Here is a 26,245-nt window from a genome sequence, read left to right on the forward strand (position 1 = left end):
CAATCACATTTGGGACTATCTAATAACTTAATTTTATGCAGATGCGGATTTGTGAGATTATGGTTGAACCTCAGTCGCATTATTGTTGTGTAAAATTGCCTTTCCCCCTCCAGTACTTCTACAAACCATGGCTTGTTGGGAATCCTAGGCTGTAAATCAGCGTAATATTTACCCTTAATTTCTTTTTACAGATCGTAGAGCTTTTGCCATGCGTCATAACAACGCTTTCTTAAAGCACCTTCGAAATCCGCTAAATTGAGCACTGGAGTATGTTCCCCTAACAAAATCGCTCTTTTTGCTAGCACAGAAAAAATGTAGAAAATAGAAATTGAATTGCGTAACAATAATCGAATAGTTTAACAGTAAAACGAAGAAAAAATCTAAAATTTATGCCAACCATTTATTTTTATTACATCCTTAGAAATGCGAAAAATAATGTAATAAAAATGCAATGAACATAACTATAAATTCCTTAAGGCTATTAAAAAGAGCATCTTTTTTTATATTTGCTATTTAATTTGCGTAAATTGAATCTTTAAAAGAATTATTACTGTGCCTGAATGAAATTCTCGTATTAATTTTAATTCATTTCAATTCAATGAATAAATTCTTTTTGTATTAGCTATTAACTGTATACTTTAAATAGCTTTTGGGGGTGATAAACTTTAAAGTTTGCTTCAATACATTTTTGAATTTTTCTTATAAAAGTGCTTTTATCATGCATGTCTAAGGGCAAACATACCTAGCCTGGAATTCACTTCAGATTGGCAATTCCACACCAACTTAAGGGACATTGTAACATACAAAGTTCCTTCCCTAATGTTGAGGATTGTGGTTTTAAGTAGAAAACAAACCTTGTGCTAGTATTTAGGCGAAGAACAGTCGGTAACAGCTTCCAATTCAATCTTGACAGCCTTATTCTTCTACCAGACGTTTTACCCAGTTATATATTTTACTATCTGTGTGTTTCAATTCTGCTTCAAATACTTCTAAATACTTCATCAAATGGTTACACTTCAGAAAACCAATTATGTTTTCAAGTTCCAAGCTCAGAAAGCGAAACCAAAGTTGGAGCACATGAAAATGAACGAGAAATAATTATTAGTGTCCCCTTGGAAGATCAGTTATTAGTTCCGTTAGCATGTAATTTAATTTCTTACAATATATACACAGTACACGGAAAGTGAATACATAAATCTGATACCATATATTTCCAGTTAATAGCTGTAACAAAAATATTTAATACTTCAATCAGTTCAAGATTTATGATACTTAAACTATGACGACTTCGATGTTTCTGAAAGAACTTTGGACTAAGACAATAATGGACTTTCTTGGCTTAAGGGCAACTTGAGAGAGCAAGATGATACAACACAAATAAAATAAAGGAAAGGGTGTGGGACGCCACCAACACTCAGAATACCACAGAGATGAACAAAATAATTATATTTTACAATCAAAACTAGAACACCAAAAGATACAAATACAGGTCTAGACCTAAAATATAAATGATAAGACTTACAGTTCTTTTCGTTTGTTTTAAAATTGCAACACCGACTGATTGTTCAACAATAATAATTGACTCTGGCTCCTGATCTAACACAAAACGAAACAAAGTTTCCCATTTTGTTTTCTTCTTTAAGACATATCGGATGGCATGGACCCTGGCTACTAAGTCCTGACCACGTGCTAACTGACGCTCAACTCCTTCGCATTGTAGATGCGAAAAGCCTTGCAAGAAGCCCCCAAGGTAACTGGCTCAAAACTTCCAGGCACAAGCTGCAGCCCCCCCTCTCCATCCTCTTCTCCAGTTCTGCCAACTGTTGACGGGCGGCGCGACCAGATCAAACGGTCAAATTATAAGCGAGGGGCCGCACATCTTTTCGAGGATCGAATAGTTTCTGTCTGATTACGTGAAATGACTGCAGCCTTTACATGGCCAAAATTTTGTAGATTTTATTTTAATCGTATTATTATTTAGCAATATTTTATCTGAAGTTAGTTTGTAAAAACTATGAGTTTGTCCAAAGCTGTGAGCATGAATATGCTCCAAGTAAATAAATGGTAGTGTATATTGGTTAGGTTAGCCAATCTTTATTTATGTGGCTAAAATTATCGTATAAATAGCCGAGGCAAAAACTAAATCTCACAGTTTACTTTAACAAGACCATATTGTTCTAGTGACATTACAAACCTATTACCTCGGTCCTCTTCAGCTAGCTTTCTCTCACCCAACCCCCCAACCCCTGACCAGTTTTGTGTGCCCGTATTGTTCGGCCTGGATAACTAAAAGAAGATGAAGAAGAAGGAGAAGGACAACAAACATTGTGTCCGCCAGGATCAAAGGAGTCCGATACCACAGTTCTGTGAGGTTAGCCAACCTGCTGTGGCAGATAATTGATTCTGCCGCTCGGTTTGTTCTGTTCTGTCTCTCCCCCGGGGTCTTCCTTCTATTGTATACTTATTCACACACACATACCATCTCACTTTCTTCTTTGTTATTGAGAAGAAATGCCCGAACGGTTGGGTGCTCTAAAATATAGTTCACTACATTCATGTAGCTGAATAACGAAGGAAAATCTCTGCCTTTTTTCCCCCCCATTCTCACAGCTGTATGTTTTTCCAGCTAAAATTGCCCACACAACAAATAGGCAACAAAAAAAATGCTTGTTCTTCATTCAATGAAACTACAATAAGCACATAAGCTAAACTACACAAAGTAAATAAGCGGTGTGCCTTTTTTTAAGAAAAAGAGCTTGGAACTTATTTAATAAGATTTACACTATACTTGTGCTTTTTTCAACTTTGAACCAAGCCGACTTGTTTTTTTTTTTGTTCAAAAATACACAATGTAATTGTGGAGATGATCTATTACGTTCCCCTACAAACAAGGCCTTTACAACCCCATTGTGTAGCCCCTCCTATACGAAATTGAATTCAAATTATTAACAACTAATTTCTCGAATGTTGTGACTTGAATTTTCTACGAACACCAAACGTTTGAAGTGATATTTAATTCTTATCACTTAGTAGGATTCTTGATAGATCGATTCCTGATGGAATTATCCTTACCGGATTTCCGGGAAAAAATGTTTTTTAGAAAAAGTTTGCAGGTTTACATGGTAGTAAAATGTTTAACCGCAAAAACTTTGAAAATTCTTATCAGTAAAGGGCTATTTCCGGTCTATTTTCATTTGATTTTTGGAAATTCAATCCTAAATTTGATTTTTATTATCATTATTTAGGAGTCAAGACAGAGCAATTAACAAAAATGGCTCTTTAGAGCTATATTTGATCACCATCTCTCCTAAAAGTGCTGTTAATCAGATTGCTTTAATCGTTATAAATTAAAGAATAGACAAGAGCACAATTTCAAGTTAAAACTGTATTAATAAAGAAATTACCTAATAAAACGAAGATCTGAAATCAATTTACATAAATTAAATAGATATGCTCTTAGTTGTTATTGCAATTTAAATTCAATTTCGCTTAAAGGTGACGAACTTTACTAGTAGGCAGGTTCTAGTGAACCACTTCTACCTTCAATATCAGGATTGCGTTTTTTTTTATAATACTACTAACAAGTTATAGTAAGCTATTTTTAATAACTAACGTGTACATATGGCAACTTCTATCAGCCAACCGACCATAAATGGCTTAAACTTTTAGTCCATTTTTGGACTTTAAAAAAGATAATCAAACCAATAAACAAATAAATTATGCACATCTGCCAGCTTGGATACATTTCGTGTACACGTTACAATACATAAATCAACAAGATACATTGGCTGCGGTAGTAAATGCGCAAGGCTGCAAAACTACGGGGACGCAATCAACGGCGGCCTGATCGTTGAAATACTTGCAAGACTTTTTTTTTTGGCGTTTAGCGCTCATGTTTCGCGATCAAGTTAGCTGTTGAACATGCGATATTCATGCTCTGATGTGGCTAGTTGGGTCAGATTTATCTGTGCTATATCTTGTTTAGAGAGAGAGTGTGTTCTCCTAGATCACACCTTTAGTAAATTAAGATAGTCATCAAAGACAAGAAGATGTTTTAAAGCGAATGATTTAAAGTGCTTTTTGCGAATCTCTTTAACAACATTTATTCGAGTTTTTAAATCGTCTTTTCGGATGCTTTTGGAGGATTTGGAGTACAAGATAACTTCTGATGTTTTAAGGCACAGCCTTAAAAAGAACTTAAAATGTTAGTAAAAATACATATATTGTCTTGAAAAAAAAGCAAAATGTTGAAGCAAAATTGTGAATCATGCCTGGTTTGGAGTTTTTACAAATAAAGCAAAAGTTTTCTTTTAAAGTAAAAGTAAAGTAATGCCTATTTTTTCAGGCAGGCTTTACGTCCATCTACCAATTAGGTGTCGTGGACGGAGGCGACTAGCAAACATACTATACTGTAAATTCGTTTTATAAACCATTAAATAAAATCCAAGGCCGAAGACCGGGGAATCGAACCCAGTACCACAATACATATTTAGATTTGCAGGTCTCGCCTCTAACCGCTCTGCTTCATGGCGCCTGTTTTCTTTCATTTATTATATACATATTTTTTTAAAATGTATTATTTATTGTGACGTGTACATATGGGAATGTAGGAGCCATGCTGCTAAGATGGCTGCCGTCATTGAATTTGCATACAAAAGATGTATTAAAGGAGGGAGGGCATATGTTTTGTGTGTACGCCAACATCTTATATTATATGCGTATATAGCCTATCTAATTATACATGCAATGTGATTACGTGAGTTCACACCACAATATCCCTTAGTGTCTCACAAAAATGTAAGTCAAGTATACAATATTTATTTGGATAAATCCTTTGGGATTTTGAAAAGATTAACTCTGGACCATTCTTTATTGCCTAATGGTTTCTTTTTTATTAGGTCATCTTTGGCAAAAGATGTTCAAAACAAAAAAAAGCAAAGATGAAAGTCTTAACTGGCGATGGACGCACCCCTCACAAGGGCCAAGATATCGGAGAAATATCTGAATCCTAAGTGTCCGTAAATCTTGCGCGAATAACGGCATCGCTGACAGCTAGGAACTAAATGTGTTTGGATTTTCTCCATCGTCCTGGAATCCATTGAAATTCCAGTTGGCCAGATCCAGTCTCTTCGAGTACTCTATGGAAAGAAACATCAAATTTGTCACAAAATGTTGATATCGTTTTGGCTATTGTTTTCAAAAAAAAAATTACATCAATCTAAGCGCTTAAAATTAAACAAATGACTTAACTTTAAACATTTGAAATATCTTCATCTCACACAGCCTCAGTTTGAGTTTTTTGCAATAAAACTATTATTCGTCAATTAATGCTCTTCAAATACTCAGGCAATTTTCAATTTTATTTCAAGGAACGGGCTGTACTAGGTGCACCTTTATGCCAAAAATCTTGGTGAAAACTTTAAGGGCGAACTGTTATTCAAAGGTAAAAGATTATAATTATTGTATCACTGCCCTTCTTTGCTTGATTTACTTTTTGTTTTTTTTTGGGGTAAAATGTGTAAAAAAAAACTAAAAAATAAAATAAACTGAAGTTACAAAAAAATAATTGTAATATTTTATTCATTAACAAAAATCCGTTGGATAATGTCTGGGAATTATTATTGTTCAAACTAATTTTTATTTTTATTATTTTGGCAGGTGGGCGTGTGACCGGTTCATTTTGCATCCTCCGAAAAACACTAAGGGATCCAAAAAGTGACCTGATGGTATAACCCTAAAGGAACAAACGCCAGTATAAGTAAGTAATTATGCTCATTCATACTTAATGTAGGTTCTGGCAAAATTGAACTTTTTCAGGATAGACAATGTCAACATTGGGAGAAAGCAGAAGCTCTGAACAATCATCATTTGTCTTCATTTCGTGACTATAGTGTGATGCTACGGCAGAAGTAAGCAGGGACTAGTTTGTAAAGTTAGATAAGTAACTGGTCTGCAGTGTCCACGCCCATTCTGTTTGGATTTATGTCTTTGTTACAGTACCCTTCACAAAGTTCACATTTCAGCAGGATGGTTTGTTTCTAGCCCTTGTGCTGGAAGAAAACGTAATTCTTTTCTTCGATGGAGGGGGCCCTGTTTGGTCCATCTTTGTGATAAGTCCTACTTGTCCTAGGCCACAACCATTAGCTTCTGTTTTGCCTGGAACAGGACTGATACATACCAGGTCTATCTAATCTAATGAGTGTAGTAAAAGTAATTTACCTTAACGCGGGATTCGAACCAGGGATCTCCAACTTACAAAGCCTAGCTTCATAACCATTGTACGTACAGTTTGTATCCTGCACAACCCTTACTTTTACACCTTTACTCTAATCTAATGACTCACATACGTAGCCCACTCTTCTAAATCACCTAAAAACGCGGATAAATAATATAAACAGTAATAGAAAGACGTAAATGATTTCTGTCAGCCGTTTTCGTAGATTAGTTTATTTTTTTTTACTAACAACAGACGACCGCAATATTTCTGTAGATAGTTACATTTCCATTAACCAAGGTTAAATACGCACAATAGCAAATGTCAGCTAAATAATGTTGAAGAAAAAATATCTATATATTGACTAGTACAAATAAATCTTATTGTGTAAGATATTGGTCTTTATGCTAATTGCACTGATCTAGATCGTGAACCGGGTAACATTGACAGATTTAATAGAATTCAAAAAGAAGGAAGTAGGCGGTAAATAGCGTGTCAGACAACTTTCATAACACTTATAATAGATAAGTGTATAGTTTTTCTATATACTTGCAACTATTTACAAACATATGTACATTTGTACATGTCTCTCTAGGTATATGAGGCAATACAGAAAAATGACTGTCATTTTTTCTCTCTACCACTCTCTCTCTCAGTTATTTTCACGTAAATGACATCATAATTATTGCAATAATGGACCAATAGAAATAGTTTGCCAACACCTTTCGTAATTGATTTGTTCATTACATAAAGTATTAAAGATTATTCTTTCTAGTTTTTTATTTATTGATTTTTTGTTTGTTTCCTTCCAAGAAGAGGTACTCTGCAGATTATATTGACACTCTGTACAGCTGTGTGCATATCTATTAAGTATTATACAGCTATTCTACGGTATCCTTATCTCTCAGGACAATAGCTTCTAGATTGTTCAGTTGACCGTCACGATCTGCATATCATTATTAGATATCATGAAATTGTTTGCATCCAGATGGTGGTCTATACTTACATTACAGCTTACCATTGGTGGACAATTTGATTAAGGCGAATTTTCTGATTAACTCAGAGTATTATAAACGATGTAGTAATAATATACTTAAAAGTAAAATAAGTTAAGTAATGCTTATTAGGCGTCTAAAAACCAAACAGTGCCGTGGTCGTAGGCGGATAACTTAATTTTCTCATTTAATGTAATTAAAAATAATGACAGTCTCCTCAGGCACAGTTCAGAAGCTTAACTTGAGATTTGGAAAAGCGAGGCATGGATGGCATACCCAATCAAGTCAAAATGTTGCATTAAAACTTTGATTTTCCAATTGTCGGTGTTTTTCAATTTAAAAAAAACTAAGTTGCAGCTGGATGGTCGTAATAAATTACTTTGTATAGCAAAAAAAAATAAGTTTTGTTAATAATGGGTCCATTATAGGAGAGAGTCATAAAATTTAATGTAACAAGTTGGTGTTTTCTAACAAGAGTGCTGGCAAAATATTTTTTTAATCTTTTAAAGACTAATTGATTTTCATACACCTTGTTTCAGCCATTATACAACCTGCAATCTCCAATAGGCAACTGTATTTACCTTCACGGCTTTGAAACAAGTTTAATTGAATATAACTAATAATTATTAAATTTTAAATGGACTTTATAATAAAAGGGTTCACTCATATAAAAATACAATTACCTATTTGGGTGGCTAGTTGTCTGGGCCTCAGTGATTATGTTTATGGGTTACTCTCTTCTAAAATGTGTTCGTTTTTTTTTAATTTTTTAGCCATTAACAAAATTTCAAAATAATACTTTCCAGCTACGATCTAGTCTGCAAATCAACCAGCTAGCAAATGTTTATAACATACTATGTGGGTTTGGTTTACTCGCAACAGTTAACAGTTAACTAATTTACAGTTAACTAATCACTTTCTTTTACTACTGTTAATTAAAGTACTGCGAGTAAAGTAAATGCTTTCACCGTAAAAAACGTGTTTTAAAGTCACGTGAATACGTAAAAAATATTTGGTGTTGGGTACTTGGGATTTGTGTACCTTTTTAGCGTTTAATCAACCCTTACGCTTAATTTTTTAAGCTGCAAGTTTTTATTAAGGAGATACTTATTACAAAAATGAAGATCTACCAACTTCTATTTAAATAGCTTTTTTTTTATATAAGAAAACTTGCAATTAAGGGCCTATGCTTCCCTCTGCAGGTGGGCTCTTATGATCTTACCTTTTGTACAATAACCAGAACTGCTGCTTTTCCGAAGGCTTCCTTTTTTTACAGTTTTCCGCGATTTTCTTGAAAACCTGACTTCATTTGTGTTTTATTAAAATTAAAATTAATAATGGTTACTCATATAAAAGGATGTACGAGGTCTGTAAATTAAGTAATAAGACTGATTTTTTTTTTTTTTTTTTATTCAAAAAGAATTACAATTCTATATTGTCACCTTCAAAATAACTTCCTTCTGAAGCCACACAGCGCTGGAGACATTTCTTCCACTCCTCATAGCAGTGATCGAACTCCGATACTGGAATAGCCTTCAGCTGGTCGGTTACAGCCGTTTGAATGTTTTTGACTGTCCCAAAATGAGTTCCTTTGAGGTGATTTTTCAACTTCGGGAAGAGAAAAAAGCCACACAGCGCTGTGTGGCTTCAGAAGGAAGTTATTTTGAAGGTGACAACATAGAATTGTAATTCTTTTTGAATAAAAAAATTTAAAAAAATCAGTCTCATTACTTATTACAGACCTATGTATGACCTCGTATGTGTACAACATACTTCCATTAAACTGTACTTTTAATGAACTAAATTTCTTGAATATTAAATGTTCCTAATTCAATAAAATGTCGCAAGTTTAAAGGAGAAATCGTGTGAATGTTTTTTCTCATCAGATTTTTTTCAAAAATAAACGTTTGATATGTGTGAATAATCGTTAAGATTATTTAAGAGCCGAAAGTGTTATCTCGGCTTTGAACAGCGCCATCATTAATTCAGAAGGAATTCTTTTTCTTGTTGAATACAGGAAGAAGTTGCAAATATGGTGCAACCTACTTCTCATATAGAACCTGACTGTGAGGATAATTAAAAGAATTTTATCTAACACCAAACCCAGTACTTAGTACGCAGTACCTAGTGTTCAATCTACTATATAAAGAAACTGGATGTTGAGAGCAGAGATAGATGTCTCGAGATGTGAGATGGAAATAGAAAAAAAAAAAAAAAAAACAAATTATTATCTTTAATTGAACTTTGTGGCCCTAATGAGAAATATCGCATTAATTACTTAGCTCTTCGCATTGCTCTAACTGTACAAAGAAATATCAGTATGGATTGTACGTAGTAGCTCTGCTAGATAGCAGCACCAGTCTAATGAACCATATCTTGAGATAATGCATGTGTACATTTAGGAATCTTAAAAATGTAAAGTTAATAACATTAATGAAAGCTAATTTGTTTTGAAAGTTTCCACAGCATAAACGAGTTTTAATGAAAAGAGCGTTTATTTTTTCTTGCTTTTTTTCTTTTCTTTATTAATCAAGAATCACTTGAACTTTTTAGGGAATCAGAATTTTATTTTTTTTTTTCTAAAAATTAAACTAAAATTATGGGAATACTTTAATGGCAATTTATGTACTTAGTTTCTCAGTCTAGACGCATCAATATTGTTGCTTCTTTAAATGCATCGCATACAAATGAAACATGGAAATAAAGGAGTGTCTTCGATAAAATGAGATGCACTTTTTAAAAACTTCATTTGAATTGCATTGCCAAGGATGTAGTTACAGAACAATGGGACAGACTCTGCTCTCTCTCTTCTGTTTGGGTTGTATCTTTCAAGGTCTCTCTTGTTCTTCATTCACTTTGATTCCACATTCCTATTCGGCAATTTTTTTGGGGGGGGTTTTACTTGCCAGACTTCTGTTTGGGGCAGATAAAACATTTTTTGTACTTACGAAAGAAATTTTGTTTTATGAAAATGAAACTTTTGGTCTACCTACTGACATAGAATTCAAGTTCTAATTATGTTTACTGTTCGATGTTCTGCAGACTCCACTAACTAGGACAGATAGTTATCCCATACACTTTCGGCTAATTTATTCCAAGATCAATGCGCAATACATCCTTTAAGCCTACGAGATTTACCCGCAAGGAAGAGATTAACTCTTGTGACCACATTATTGAAGCAGATTGTGCACTTCCTCCAAATCTAAACACTATCTTAAGTAGTGGAGATACATATCTTCAATCGTTCAAACAGATACTAGAAAATTATATTTAACAGTGATTAATCAAAAACTCACCGACTAACATTAAAAATTTAATTCATTCTTATGGTATAAATGTCAATATATTCACTGGTGCATGGCAAAATGTCCAAAATCGGACAAAATAAACTTCGCTTATTTATTGATTAAGAAATAATGATGGACCAAAAATTAGTAAAATCTTGCCTGAACAACCATTTAGAATCATACCAAATTTTGTACATCCGTTTTAGGGGCACTTCTTTGTCTTAGCTCTTAAGCTTAAGCCTTTTTTTTTTTTTCTTTTTTTCGCCGGCGCATCGACGTCTATGGCCATTAGCGCCTCTTAGGCCTATTAAATCACTAATTATTCGCTTGGAGATTTGGGTCTTCTGAGTTCAAAAAAAAATTTTTTTTTTGTTTTAAATCGTCTCTGAGATAGACCCGCAAAGCTAATATGTATTGTGGTACTGGGTTCGATTCCCGGTCTTAGCCCTTGTATTGTATTTAATGGTTAATATGAGAAATTTACAGTAAAGTATGTTTGCTAGTCGCCTCCGTCCACGACACCTAATTGGTAGTTGGACGTTAAGCCCCGCCTGAAAAAATAGGCAATTACTTTACTTACTTTACTTCGTCTCTGAGATATTGATGGGTGTGGGAACAAACTACCACAAAAGCGTAAAATAACAGATAGCTGACTGTTTCAATGGAGTCCTCCTACCATCGGACCTGACCGCAACTTGGCGGCGGTCAAAAACTCACAAACCCGAAGTAGCACTTTAATGACTGGCCACTTTACTGGCACTTTTTCGAAAATGGCGTCTACCATTCTCCCCAAAACATTGTATGCACATGCGCAGAGTTTGATTTCTTACTGCATTCTAGTGTGGCAAGAGGTCTGTAAATTAAGTAATGTGACTGATTTTTTTAATTTTTTTTTATTCAAAAAGAATTACAATTCTATATTGTCACCTTCAAAATAACTTCCTTCTGAAGCCACACAGCGCTGGAGACGACGTTTCTTCCACTCCTCATAGCAGTGCTCGAACTCCGATACTGGAATAGCCTTCAGCTGGTCCGGTTACAGCCGTTTGAATGTTTTCGACTGTCCCAAAATGAGTTTCCTTGAGGTGATTTTTCAAATTCGGGAAGAGAAAAAAGTCACAAGGACTCAAGTCAGGCGAATAATGAGGCTGAGAAGCCACTGGAATGTTTTGGCGTGACACACTTCAACCTCTCAATTTGGTGTTTGAATGAAAAAAATACAAACATTAAAACCTTTCAACATTAAAATAAGAATTAAAGAACACCATATGAGTAATAACACCAAATTTTGTGATTAGTTTTAATTTTTTTTTTTTTTAATGATTTAAGGCGCGTCAACATCTAAGGTTATTGGCGCCCGGAGCTTTTTTCAGTGCACTGCCGGCCTCCGTGGACAGTGTTCTCTCGTTACAGACAACACTGTCCATCACCGGAAAGTGAGCTGTAAGAAGCTCCTAGGAAGAGAAAATCTAAGGGTCAGCAGCTGGATTCGAACCCGGGACCTCCGCGTGGGAGTCCAGTATGCTAACCTCATAGCTAATCCCTTCCCTCGATTAGTTTTAATTACAATTATTTTGAAATTTTGTGAATATGAAAATAAGCAGTTTCAGTTTGTTTCAGTAACGAATAAAACACGTCTTCATGAACCGTTGTACTACCTCCTCACTTGGTTAAAAAAGTCCTTCAATGTAAATAAAATTTCACACGTACAGCTGTTGTTATTATTATAGAAAAAAAAGAAAAGAAAAGACGAACAGCATAATCTGTGTTGTGCATAACGAATAATCTAGCTTTTTTCTTTTTTCTGTAGAGGCGATCATTTTAAATTTCATGCTGTCCAAGACGTGGAGCCACTCACCACCGCTTGCTCCAAGAGAAGGGGGGAAAAATCGACAATATTGTGGGCAAATATTAACATTATTCAATATTAGCGTTTAATACATTAATTCCATAAATATTAAAGCACTCATCAGGGATCTGAAGGTCTCCTTAATCATATCACTTACCTCTACAGAAAATCATATTTCCATTTTAATCGAAAATCTATGTTGACGATCTCTGATTTTCCTCTGGAAGATGGGTTCTTCAAATGAAATGGAAATAATAATTTTTTTGAAATATCAAACAAATAATAAAAAAGCGTGTAAATTAAAAATTTATAAAAATGCTTAATCACTTTCACAAAAAAACCTGCGTATCTTATTTTCATTTTTAGGTTTAGTAAACATTATATTTCCGGTTTCATACTTCTAATGTAATGCCGAAACAAAAAAGTTAATGAAATATTTTCCTGAAGTAAAAGAAAGTAAAATGTAGATCATTAAATGCAAGTGAAACAGCACCATTTATGTACTGGATAACTGTGCTTTTATTGGTGAGGGAGTGGCTTACGGTGTCACTACGTCATCAGCTAAAGTCCGCCCACTTCACACATCCCGTTCGCCAATGAGATTAGCCAATCGTTTTTGTTAATTATTTCTAAGAAAAATACTATTTAAATTTTTTTTACTAATTTTTCCCCCATAGGTATTTGATAAATAATCGTTTAATGCAATAAAAATTAATATCGTAAAAATGTCCAAAATAAACATGTTTTCAACATTATATTTCCGGTTTCATACTTCTAATGTAATGCAGAATCAAAAAAGTTAACGAAATATTTTCCTGAAGTAAAAGAAAGTAAAATGTAGATCATTGAATGAAAGTGGAAGTGCACCATTTTATGTACTGGATAACTGTGCTATTATTGGTGAGGGAGTGGCTTACGGTGTCATTACGTCATCAGCTAAAGTCCGCCCACTTCACACATCCCGTTCGCCAATGAGATTAGCCAATCGTTTTTGTTAATTATTTCTAAGAAAAATACTATTTAAATTTTTTTTACTAATTTTTCCCCCATAGGTATTTGATAAATAATCGTTTAATGCAATAAAAATTAATATCGTAAAAATGTCCAAAATAAACATGTTTTCAACATTATATTTCCGGTTTCATACTTCTAATGTAATGCAGAATCAAAAAAGTTAACGAAATATTTTCCTGAAGTAAAAGAAAGTAAAATGTAGATCATTAAATGCAAGTGAAACAGCACCATTTATGTACTGGATAACTGTGCTTTTATTGGTGAGGGAGTGGCTTACGGTGTCACTACGTCATCAGCTAAAGTCCGCCCACTTCACACATCCCGTTCGCCAATGAGATTAGCCAATCGTTTTTGTTAATTATTTCTAAGATAAATACTATTTAAATTTTTTTTACTAATTTTTCCCCCATAGGTATTTGATAAATAATCGTTTAATGCAATAAAAATTAATATCGTAAAAATGTCCAAAATAAACATGTTTTCAACATTATATTTCCGGTTTCATACTTCTAATGTAATGCAGAATCCAAAAAGTTAACGAAATATTTACCTGAAGTAAAAGAAAGTAAACTCTAGATCATTGAATGAAAGTGGAAGAGCACCATTTTATGTACTGGATAACTGTGCTATTATTGGTGAGGGAGTGGCTTATGGTGTCACTACGTCATCAGCTAAAGTCCGCCCACTTCACACATCCCGTTCGCCAATGAGATTAGCCAATCGTTTTTGTTAATTATTTCTAAGAAAAATACTATTTAAATTTTTTTTACTAATTTTTCCCCCATAGGTATTTGATAAATAATCGTTTAATGCAATAAAAATTAATATCGTAAAAATGTCCAAAATAAACATGTTTTCAACATTATATTTCCGGTTTCATACTTCTAATGTAATGCAGAATCAAAAAAGTTAACGAAATATTTTCCTGAAGTAAAAGAAAGTAAAATCTAGATCATTGAATGAAAGTGGAAGAGCACCATTTTATGTACTGGATAACTGTGCTATTATAGGTGAGGGAGTGGCTTATGGTGTCACTACGTCATCAGCTAAAGTCCGCCCACTTCACACATCCCGTTCGCCAATGAGATTAGCCAATCGTTTTTGTTAATTATTTCTAAGAAAAATACTATTTAAATTTTTTTTACTAATTTTTCCCCCATAGGTATTTGATAAATAATCGTTTAATGCAATAAAAATTAATATCGTAAAAATGTCCAAAATAAACATGTTTTCAACATTATATTTCCGGTTTCATACTTCTAATGTAATGCAGAATCAAAAAAGTTAACGAAATATTTTCCTGAAGTAAAAGAAAGTAAAATGTAGATCATTGAATGAAAGTGGAAGTGCACCATTTTATGTACTGGATAACTGTGCTATTATTGGTGAGGGAGTGGCTTACGGTGTCACTACGTCATCAGCTAAAGTCCGCCCACTTCACACATCCCGTTCGCCAATGAGATTAGCCAATCGTTTTTGTTAATTATTTCTAAGATAAATACTATTTAAATTTTTTTTACTAATTTTTCCCCCATAGGTATTTGATAAATAATCGTTTAATGCAATAAAAATTAATATCGTAAAAATGTCCAAAATAAACATGTTTTCAACATTATATTTCCGGTTTCATACTTCTAATGTAATGCAGAATCCAAAAAGTTAACGAAATATTTACCTGAAGTAAAAGAAAGTAAACTCTAGATCATTGAATGAAAGTGGAAGAGCACCATTTTATGTACTGGATAACTGTGCTATTATTGGTGAGGGAGTGGCTTATGGTGTCACTACGTCATCAGCTAAAGTCCGCCCACTTCACACATCCCGTTCGCCAATGAGATTAGCCAATCGTTTTTGTTAATTATTTCTAAGAAAAATACTATTTAAATTTTTTTTACTAATTTTTCCCCCATAGGTATTTGATAAATAATCGTTTAATGCAATAAAAATTAATATCGTAAAAATGTCCAAAATAAACATGTTTTCAACATTATATTTCCGGTTTCATACTTCTAATGTAATGCAGAATCAAAAAAGTTAACGAAATATTTTCCTGAAGTAAAAGAAAGTAAAATCTAGATCATTGAATGAAAGTGGAAGAGCACCATTTTATGTACTGGATAACTGTGCTATTATAGGTGAGGGAGTGGCTTATGGTGTCACTACGTCATCAGCTAAAGTCCGCCCACTTCACACATCCCGTTCGCCAATGAGATTAGCCAATCGTTTTTGTTAATTATTTCTAAGAAAAATACTATTTAAATTTTTTTTACTAATTTTTCCCCCATAGGTATTTGATAAATAATCGTTTAATGCAATAAAAATTAATATCGTAAAAATGTCCAAAATAAACATGTTTTCAACATTATATTTCCGGTTTCATACTTCTAATGTAATGCAGAATCAAAAAAGTTAACGAAATATTTTCCTGAAGTAAAAGAAAGTAAAATGTAGATCATTGAATGAAAGTGGAAGTGCACCATTTTATGTACTGGATAACTGTGCTATTATTGGTGAGGGAGTGGCTTACGGTGTCACTACGTCATCAGCTAAAGTCCGCCCACTTCACACATCCCGTTCGCCAATGAGATTAGCCAATCGTTTTTGTTAATTATTTCTAAGAAAAATACTATTTAAATTTTTTTTACTAATTTTTCCCCCATAGGTATTTGATAAATAATCGTTTAATGCAATAAAAATTAATATCGTAAAAATGTCCAAAATAAACATGTTTTCAACATTATATTTCCGGTTTCATACTTCTAATGTAATGCAGAATCAAAAAAGTTAACGAAATATTTACCTGAAGTAAAAGAAAGTAAAATGTAGATCATTGAATGAAAGTGGAAGAACACCATTTTATGTACTGGATAACTGTGCTATTATTGGTGAGGGAGTGGCTTATGGTGTCACTACGTCATCAGCTAAAGTCCGCCCACTTCACACATCCCGTTCGCCAATGAGATTAGCCAATCGTTTTTGTTAATTATTTCTAAGAAAAATACTATTTAAATTTTTTTTACTAATTTTTCCCCCATAGGTATTTGATAAATAATCGTTTAATGCAATAAAAATTAATATCGTAAAAATGTCCAAAATAAACATGTTTTCAACATTATATTTCCGGTTTCATACTTCTAATGTAATGCAGAATCAAAAAAGTTAACGAAATATTTTCCTGAAGTAAAAGAAAGTAAAATGTAGATCATTGAATGAAAGTGGAAGAGCACCATTTTATGTACTGGATAACTGTGCTTTTATTGGTGAGGGAGTGGCTTATGGTGTCACTACGTCATCAGCTAAAGTCCGCCCACTTCACACATCCCGTTCGCCAATGAGATTAGCCAATCGTTTTTGTTAATTATTTCTAAGAAAAATACTATTTAATTTTTTTTTACTAATTTTTCCCCCATAGGTGTTTGATAAATAATCGTTTAATGCAATAAAAATTAATATCGTAAAAATGTCCAAAATAAACATGTTTTCAACATTATATTTCCGGTTTCATACTTCTAATGTAATGCAGAATCAAAAAAGTTAACGAAATATTTTCCTGAAGTAAAAGAAAGTAAAATCTAAATCATTGAATGGAAGTGGAAGAGCACCATTTTATGTACTGGATAACTGTGCTATTATTGGTGAGGGAGTGGCTTATGGTGTCACTACGTCATCAGCTAAAGTCCGCCCACTTCACACATCCCGTTCGCCAATGAGATTAGCCAATCGTTTTTGTTAATTATTTCTAAGAAAAATACTATTTAAATTTTTTTTACTAATTTTTCCCCATAGGTATTTGATAAATAATCGTTTAATGCAATAAAAATTAATATCGTAAAAATGTCCAAAATAAACATGTTTTCAACATTATATTTCCGGTTTCATACTTCTAATGTAATGCAGAATCAAAAAAGTTAACGAAATATTTTCCTGAAGTAAAAGAAAGTAAAATGTAGATCATTGAATGAAAGTGGAAGAGCACCATTTTATGTACTGGATAACTGTGCTTTTATTGGTGAGGGAGTGGCTTATGGTGTCACTACGTCATCAGCTAAAGTCCGCCCACTTCACACATCCCGTTCGCCAATGAGATTAGCCAATCGTTTTTGTTAATTATTTTTTAAGAAAAATACTATTTAAATTTTTTTTTCTAATTTTTCCCCCATAGGTATTTGATAAATAATCGTTTAATGCAATAAAAATTAATATCGTAAAAATGTCCAAAATAAACATGTTTTCTACATTATATTTCCGGTTTCATACTTCTAATGTAATGCAGAATCAAAAAAGTTAACGAAATATTTTCCTGAAGTAAAAGAAAGTAAACTCTAGATCATTGAATGAAAGTGGAAGAGCACCATTTTATGTACTGGATAACTGTGCTTTTATTGGTGAGGGAGTGGCTTATGGTGTCACTACGTCATCAGCTAAAGTCCGCCCACTTCACACATCCCGTTCGCCAATGAGATTAGCCAATCGTTTTTGTTAATTATTTTTTAAGAAAAATACTATTTAAATTTTTTTTACTAATTTTTCCCCCATAGGTATTTGATAAATAATCGTTTAATGCAATAAAAATTAATATCGTAAAAATGTCCAAAATAAACATGTTTTCAACATTATATTTCCGGTTTCATACTTCTAATGTAATGCAGAATCAAAAAAGTTAACGAAATATTTACCTGAAGTAAAAGAAAGTAAAATCTAGATCATTGAATGAAAGTGGAAGAGCACCATTTTATGTACTGGATAACTGTGCTATTATTGGTGAGGGAGTGGCTTATGGTGTCACTACGTCATCAGCTAAAGTCCGCCCACTTCACACATCCCGTTCGCCAATGAGATTAGCCAATCGTTTTTGTTAATTATTTCTAAGAAAAATACTATTTAAATTTTTTTTACTAATTTTTCCCCCATAGGTATTTGATAAATAATCGTTTAATGCAATAAAAATTAATATCGTAAAAATGTCCAAAATAAACATGTTTTCAACATTATATTTCCGGTTTCATACTTCTAATGTAATGCAGAATCAAAAAAGTTAACGAAATATTTTCCTGAAGTAAAAGAAAGTAAAATGTAGATCATTGAATGAAAGTGGAAGAGCACCATTTTATGTACTGGATAACTGTGCTTTTATTGGTGAGGGAGTGGCTTATGGTGTCACTACGTCATCAGCTAAAGTCCGCCCACTTCACACATCCCGTTCGCCAATGAGATTAGCCAATCGTTTTTGTTAATTATTTCTAAGAAAAATACTATTTAAATTTTTTTTACTAATTTTTCCCCCATAGGTATTTGATAAATAATCGTTTAATGCAATAAAAATTAATATCGTAAAAATGTCCAAAATAAACATGTTTTCAACATTATATTTCCGGTTTCATACTTCTAATGTAATGCAGAATCAAAAAAGTTAACGAAATATTTACCTGAAGTAAAAGAAAGTGAAATCTAGATCATTGAATGAAAGTGGAAGAGCACCATTTTATGTACTGGATAACTGTGCTATTATAGGTGAGGGAGTGGCTTATGGTGTCACTACGTCATCAGCTAAAGTCCGCCCACTTCACACATCCCGTTCGCCAATGAGATTAGCCAATCGTTTTTGTTAATTATTTCTAAGAAAAATACTATTTAAATTTTTTTTACTAATTTTTCCCCCATAGGTATTTGATAAATAATCGTTTAATGCAATAAAAATTAATATCGTAAAAATGTCCAAAATAAACATGTTTTCAACATTATATTTCCGGTTTCATACTTCTAATGTAATGCAGAATCAAAAAAGTTAACGAAATATTTTCCTGAAGTAAAAGAAAGTAAAATGTAGATCATTGAATGAAAGTGGAAGAGCACCATTTTATGTACTGGATAACTGTGCTTTTATTGGTGAGGGAGTGGCTTATGGTGTCACTACGTCATCAGCTAAAGTCCGCCCACTTTACACATCCCGTTCGCCAATGAGATTAGCCAATCGTTTTTGTTAATTATTTTTTAAGAAAAATACTATTTAAATTTTTTTTACTAATTTTTCCCCCGTAGGTATTTGATAAATAATCGTTTAATGCAATAAAAATTAATATCGTAAAAATGTCCAAAATAAACATGTTTTCAACATTATATTTCCGGTTTCATACTTCTAATGTAATGCAGAATCCAAAAAGTTAACGAAATATTTACCTGAAGTAAAAGAAAGTAAACTCTAGATCATTGAATGAAAGTGGAAGAGCACCATTTTATGTACTGGATAACTGTGCTATTATTGGTGAGGGAGTGGCTTATGGTGTCACTACGTCATCAGCTAAAGTCCGCCCACTTCACACATCCCGTTCGCCAATGAGATTAGCCAATCGTTTTTGTTAATTATTTCTAAGAAAAATACTATTTAAATTTTTTTTACTAATTTTTCCCCCATAGGTATTTGATAAATAATCGTTTAATGCAATAAAAATTAATATCGTAAAAATGTCCAAAATAAACATGTTTTCAACATTATATTTCCGGTTTCATACTTCTAATGTAATGCAGAATCAAAAAAGTTAACGAAATATTTACCTGAAGTAAAAGAAAGTAAAATCTAGATCATTGAATGAAAGTGGAAGAGCACCATTTTATGTACTGGATAACTGTGCTATTATAGGTGAGGGAGTGGCTTATGGTGACACTACGTCATCAGCTAAAGTCCGCCCACTTCACACATCCCGTTCGCCAATGAGATTAGCCAATCGTTTTTGTTAATTATTTCTAAGATAAATACTATTTAAATTTTTTTTACTAATTTTTCCCCCATAGGTATTTGATAAATAATCGTTTAATGCAATAAAAATTAATATCGTAAAAATGTCCAAAATAAACATGTTTTCAACATTATATTTCCGGTTTCATACTTCTAATGTAATGCAGAATCAAAAAAGTTAACGAAATATTTTCCTGAAGTAAAAGAAAGTAAAATCTAAATCATTGAATGAAAGTGGAAGAGCACCATTTTATGTACTGGATAACTGTGCTATTATTGGTGAGGGAGTGGCTTATGGTGTCACTACGTCATCAGCTAAAGTCCGCCCACTTCACACATCCCGTTCGCCAATGAGATTAGCCAATCGTTTTTGTTAATTATTTCTAAGAAAAATACTATTTAAATTTTTTTTACTAATTTTTCCCCCATAGGTATTTGATAAATAATCGTTTAATGCAATAAAAATTAATATCGTAAAAATGTCCAAAATAAACATGTTTTCAACATTATATTTCCGGTTTCATACTTCTAATGTAATGCAGAATCAAAAAAGTTAACGAAATATTTACCTGAAGTAAAAGAAAGTAAAATGTAGATCATTGAATGAAAGTGGAAGAACACCATTTTATGTACTGGATAACTGTGCTATTATTGGTGAGGGAGTGGCTTATGGTGTCACTACGTCATCAGCTAAAGTCCGCCCACTTCACACATCCCGTTCGCCAATGAGATTAGCCAATCGTTTTTGTTAATTATTTCTAAGAAAAATACTATTTAAATTTTTTTTACTAATTTTTCCCCCATAGGTATTTGATAAATAATCGTTTAATGCAATAAAAATTAATATCGTAAAAATGTCCAAAATAAACATGTTTTCAACATTATATTTCCGGTTTCATACTTCTAATGTAATGCAGAATCAAAAAAGTTAACGAAATATTTTCCTGAAGTAAAAGAAAGTAAAATGTAGATCATTGAATGAAAGTGGAAGAGCACCATTTTATGTACTGGATAACTGTGCTTTTATTGGTGAGGGAGTGGCTTATGGTGTCACTACGTCATCAGCTAAAGTCCGCCCACTTCACACATCCCGTTCGCCAATGAGATTAGCCAATCGTTTTTGTTAATTATTTCTAAGAAAAATACTATTTAATTTTTTTTTACTAATTTTTCCCCCATAGGTGTTTGATAAATAATCGTTTAATGCAATAAAAATTAATATCGTAAAAATGTCCAAAATAAACATGTTTTCAACATTATATTTCCGGTTTCATACTTCTAATGTAATGCAGAATCAAAAAAGTTAACGAAATATTTTCCTGAAGTAAAAGAAAGTAAAATCTAAATCATTGAATGGAAGTGGAAGAGCACCATTTTATGTACTGGATAACTGTGCTATTATTGGTGAGGGAGTGGCTTATGGTGTCACTACGTCATCAGCTAAAGTCCGCCCACTTCACACATCCCGTTCGCCAATGAGATTAGCCAATCGTTTTTGTTAATTATTTCTAAGAAAAATACTATTTAAATTTTTTTTACTAATTTTTCCCCATAGGTATTTGATAAATAATCGTTTAATGCAATAAAAATTAATATCGTAAAAATGTCCAAAATAAACATGTTTTCAACATTATATTTCCGGTTTCATACTTCTAATGTAATGCAGAATCAAAAAAGTTAACGAAATATTTTCCTGAAGTAAAAGAAAGTAAAATGTAGATCATTGAATGAAAGTGGAAGAGCACCATTTTATGTACTGGATAACTGTGCTTTTATTGGTGAGGGAGTGGCTTATGGTGTCACTACGTCATCAGCTAAAGTCCGCCCACTTCACACATCCCGTTCGCCAATGAGATTAGCCAATCGTTTTTGTTAATTATTTTTTAAGAAAAATACTATTTAAATTTTTTTTTCTAATTTTTCCCCCATAGGTATTTGATAAATAATCGTTTAATGCAATAAAAATTAATATCGTAAAAATGTCCAAAATAAACATGTTTTCTACATTATATTTCCGGTTTCATACTTCTAATGTAATGCAGAATCAAAAAAGTTAACGAAATATTTTCCTGAAGTAAAAGAAAGTAAACTCTAGATCATTGAATGAAAGTGGAAGAGCACCATTTTATGTACTGGATAACTGTGCTTTTATTGGTGAGGGAGTGGCTTATGGTGTCACTACGTCATCAGCTAAAGTCCGCCCACTTCACACATCCCGTTCGCCAATGAGATTAGCCAATCGTTTTTGTTAATTATTTTTTAAGAAAAATACTATTTAAATTTTTTTTACTAATTTTTCCCCCATAGGTATTTGATAAATAATCGTTTAATGCAATAAAAATTAATATCGTAAAAATGTCCAAAATAAACATGTTTTCAACATTATATTTCCGGTTTCATACTTCTAATGTAATGCAGAATCAAAAAAGTTAACGAAATATTTACCTGAAGTAAAAGAAAGTAAAATCTAGATCATTGAATGAAAGTGGAAGAGCACCATTTTATGTACTGGATAACTGTGCTATTATAGGTGAGGGAGTGGCTTATGGTGTCACTACGTCATCAGCTAAAGTCCGCCCACTTCACACATCCCGTTCGCCAATGAGATTAGCCAATCGTTTTTGTTAATTATTTCTAAGATAAATACTATTTAAATTTTTTTTACTAATTTTTCCCCCATAGGTATTTGATAAATAATCGTTTAATGCAATAAAAATTAATATCGTAAAAATGTCCAAAATAAACATGTTTTCAACATTATATTTCCGGTTTCATACTTCTAATGTAATGCAGAATCAAAAAAGTTAACGAAATATTTTCCTGAAGTAAAAGAAAGTAAAATCTAAATCATTGAATGAAAGTGGAAGAGCACCATTTTATGTACTGGATAACTGTGCTATTATTGGTGAGGGAGTGGCTTATGGTGTCACTACGTCATCAGCTAAAGTCCGCCCACTTCACACATCCCGTTCGCCAATGAGATTAGCCAATCGTTTTTGTTAATTATTTCTAAGAAAAATACTATTTAAATTTTTTTTACTAATTTTTCCCCCATAGGTATTTGATAAATAATCGTTTAATGCAATAAAAATTAATATCGTAAAAATGTCCAAAATAAACATGTTTTCAACATTATATTTCCGGTTTCATACTTCTAATGTAATGCAGAATCAAAAAAGTTAACGAAATATTTACCTGAAGTAAAAGAAAGTAAAATGTAGATCATTGAATGAAAGTGGAAGAACACCATTTTATGTACTGGATAACTGTGCTATTATTGGTGAGGGAGTGGCTTATGGTGTCACTACGTCATCAGCTAAAGTCCGCCCACTTCACACATCCCGTTCGCCAATGAGATTAGCCAATCGTTTTTGTTAATTATTTCTAAGAAAAATACTATTTAAATTTTTTTTACTAATTTTTCCCCCATAGGTATTTGATAAATAATCGTTTAATGCAATAAAAATTAATATCGTAAAAATGTCCAAAATAAACATGTTTTCAACATTATATTTCCGGTTTCATACTTCTAATGTAATGCAGAATCAAAAAAGTTAACGAAATATTTTCCTGAAGTAAAAGAAAGTAAAATGTAGATCATTGAATGAAAGTGGAAGAGCACCATTTTATGTACTGGATAACTGTGCTTTTATTGGTGAGGGAGTGGCTTATGGTGTCACTACGTCATCAGCTAAAGTCCGCCCACTTCACACATCCCGTTCGCCAATGAGATTAGCCAATCGTTTTTGTTAATTATTTCTAAGAAAAATACTATTTAATTTTTTTTTACTAATTTTTCCCCCATAGGTGTTTGATAAATAATCGTTTAATGCAATAAAAATTAATATCGTAAAAATGTCCAAAATAAACATGTTTTCAACATTATATTTCCGGTTTCATACTTCTAATGTAATGCAGAATCAAAAAAGTTAACGAAATATTTTCCTGAAGTAAAAGAAAGTAAAATCTAAATCATTGAATGGAAGTGGAAGAGCACCATTTTATGTACTGGATAACTGTGCTATTATTGGTGAGGGAGTGGCTTATGGTGTCACTACGTCATCAGCTAAAGTCCGCCCACTTCACACATCCCGTTCGCCAATGAGATTAGCCAATCGTTTTTGTTAATTATTTCTAAGAAAAATACTATTTAAATTTTTTTTACTAATTTTTCCCCATAGGTATTTGATAAATAATCGTTTAATGCAATAAAAATTAATATCGTAAAAATGTCCAAAATAAACATGTTTTCAACATTATATTTCCGGTTTCATACTTCTAATGTAATGCAGAATCAAAAAAGTTAACGAAATATTTTCCTGAAGTAAAAGAAAGTAAAATGTAGATCATTGAATGAAAGTGGAAGAGCACCATTTTATGTACTGGATAACTGTGCTTTTATTGGTGAGGGAGTGGCTTATGGTGTCACTACGTCATCAGCTAAAGTCCGCCCACTTCACACATCCCGTTCGCCAATGAGATTAGCCAATCGTTTTTGTTAATTATTTTTTAAGAAAAATACTATTTAAATTTTTTTTTCTAATTTTTCCCCCATAGGTATTTGATAAATAATCGTTTAATGCAATAAAAATTAATATCGTAAAAATGTCCAAAATAAACATGTTTTCTACATTATATTTCCGGTTTCATACTTCTAATGTAATGCAGAATCAAAAAAGTTAACGAAATATTTTCCTGAAGTAAAAGAAAGTAAACTCTAGATCATTGAATGAAAGTGGAAGAGCACCATTTTATGTACTGGATAACTGTGCTTTTATTGGTGAGGGAGTGGCTTATGGTGTCACTACGTCATCAGCTAAAGTCCGCCCACTTCACACATCCCGTTCGCCAATGAGATTAGCCAATCGTTTTTGTTAATTATTTTTTAAGAAAAATACTATTTAAATTTTTTTTACTAATTTTTCCCCCATAGGTATTTGATAAATAATCGTTTAATGCAATAAAAATTAATATCGTAAAAATGTCCAAAATAAACATGTTTTCAACATTATATTTCCGGTTTCATACTTCTAATGTAATGCAGAATCAAAAAAGTTAACGAAATATTTTCCTGAAGTAAAAGAAAGTAAACTCTAGATCATTGAATGAAAGTGGAAGAGCACCATTTTATGTACTGGATAACTGTGCTTTTATTGTTGAAGGAGTGGCTTATGGTGTCACTACGTCATCAGCTAAAGTCTGACCACTTCACACATCCCGTTCGCCAATGAGATTAGCCAATCGTTTTTGTTAATTATTTCTAAGAAAAATACTATTTAAATTTTTTTTACTAATTTTTCCCCCATAGGTATTTGATAAATAATCGTTTTATGCAATAAAAATTAATATCGTAAAAATGTCCAAAATAAACATGTTTTCAACATTATATTTCCGGTTTCATACTTATAATGTAATGCAGAATCAAAAAAGTTAACGAAATATTTTCCTGAAGTAAAAGAAAGTAAAATGTAGATCATTGAATGAAAGTGGAAGAGCACCATTTTATGTACTGGATAACTGTGCTTTTATTGGTGAGGGAGTGGCTTATGGTGTCACTACGTCATCAGCTAAAGTCTGACCACTTCACACATCCCGTTCGCCAATGAGATTAGCCAATCGTTTTTGTTAATTATTTCTAAGAAAAATACTATTTAAATTTTTTTTACTAATTTTTCCCCCATAGGTATTTGATAAATAATCGTTTTATGCAATAAAAATTAATATCGTAAAAATGTCCAAAATAAATATGTTTTCAACATTATATTTCCGGTTTCATACTTATAATGTAATGCAGAATCAAAAAAGTTAACGAAATATTTTCCTGAAGTAAAAGAAAGTAAAATGTAGATCATTGAATGAAAGTGGAAGAGCACCATTTTATGTACTGGATAACTGTGCTTTTATTGGTGAGGGAGTGGCTTATGGTGTCACTACGTCATCAGCTAAAGTCCGCCCACTTCACACATCCCGTTCGCCAATGAGATTAGCCAATCGTTTTTGTTAATTATTTTTTAAGAAAAATACTATTTAAATTTTTTTTTCTAATTTTTCCCCATAGGTATTTGATAAATAATCGTTTAATGCAATAAAAATTAATATCGTAAAAATGTCCAAAATAAACATGTTTTCAACATTATATTTCCGGTTTCATAC

At 32.4% G+C, this 26,245-nt stretch overlaps 1 long non-coding RNA gene across 5 annotated transcripts in view; it reads right to left on the bottom strand.

The window, feature by feature from the left end:
- The window catches only part of LOC141456565 (uncharacterized), a 45,332-nt gene that overhangs the window by 12,356 nt on the left and 6,731 nt on the right, over window positions 1-26,245 (bottom strand). For 3 of the 5 annotated variants that reach the window (XR_012459871.1, XR_012459874.1, XR_012459873.1), the window contains exon 4: window positions 855-5,138. The exons of 1 other annotated variant lie outside the window; for it this stretch is intronic. This is a non-coding gene — a long non-coding RNA (uncharacterized lncRNA). The remainder of the gene's footprint in view (window positions 1-854; window positions 5,139-26,245) is intronic. One more of the 5 variants, XR_012459872.1, reaches the window with a different exon arrangement.

The sequence above is a fragment of the Rhodnius prolixus genome, unplaced genomic scaffold (genome assembly GCF_049639745.1).
Source record: "Rhodnius prolixus isolate KJV_2025 unplaced genomic scaffold, Rpr scaffold_4, whole genome shotgun sequence".
Lineage (NCBI taxonomy): Eukaryota > Metazoa > Arthropoda > Insecta > Hemiptera > Reduviidae > Rhodnius > Rhodnius prolixus.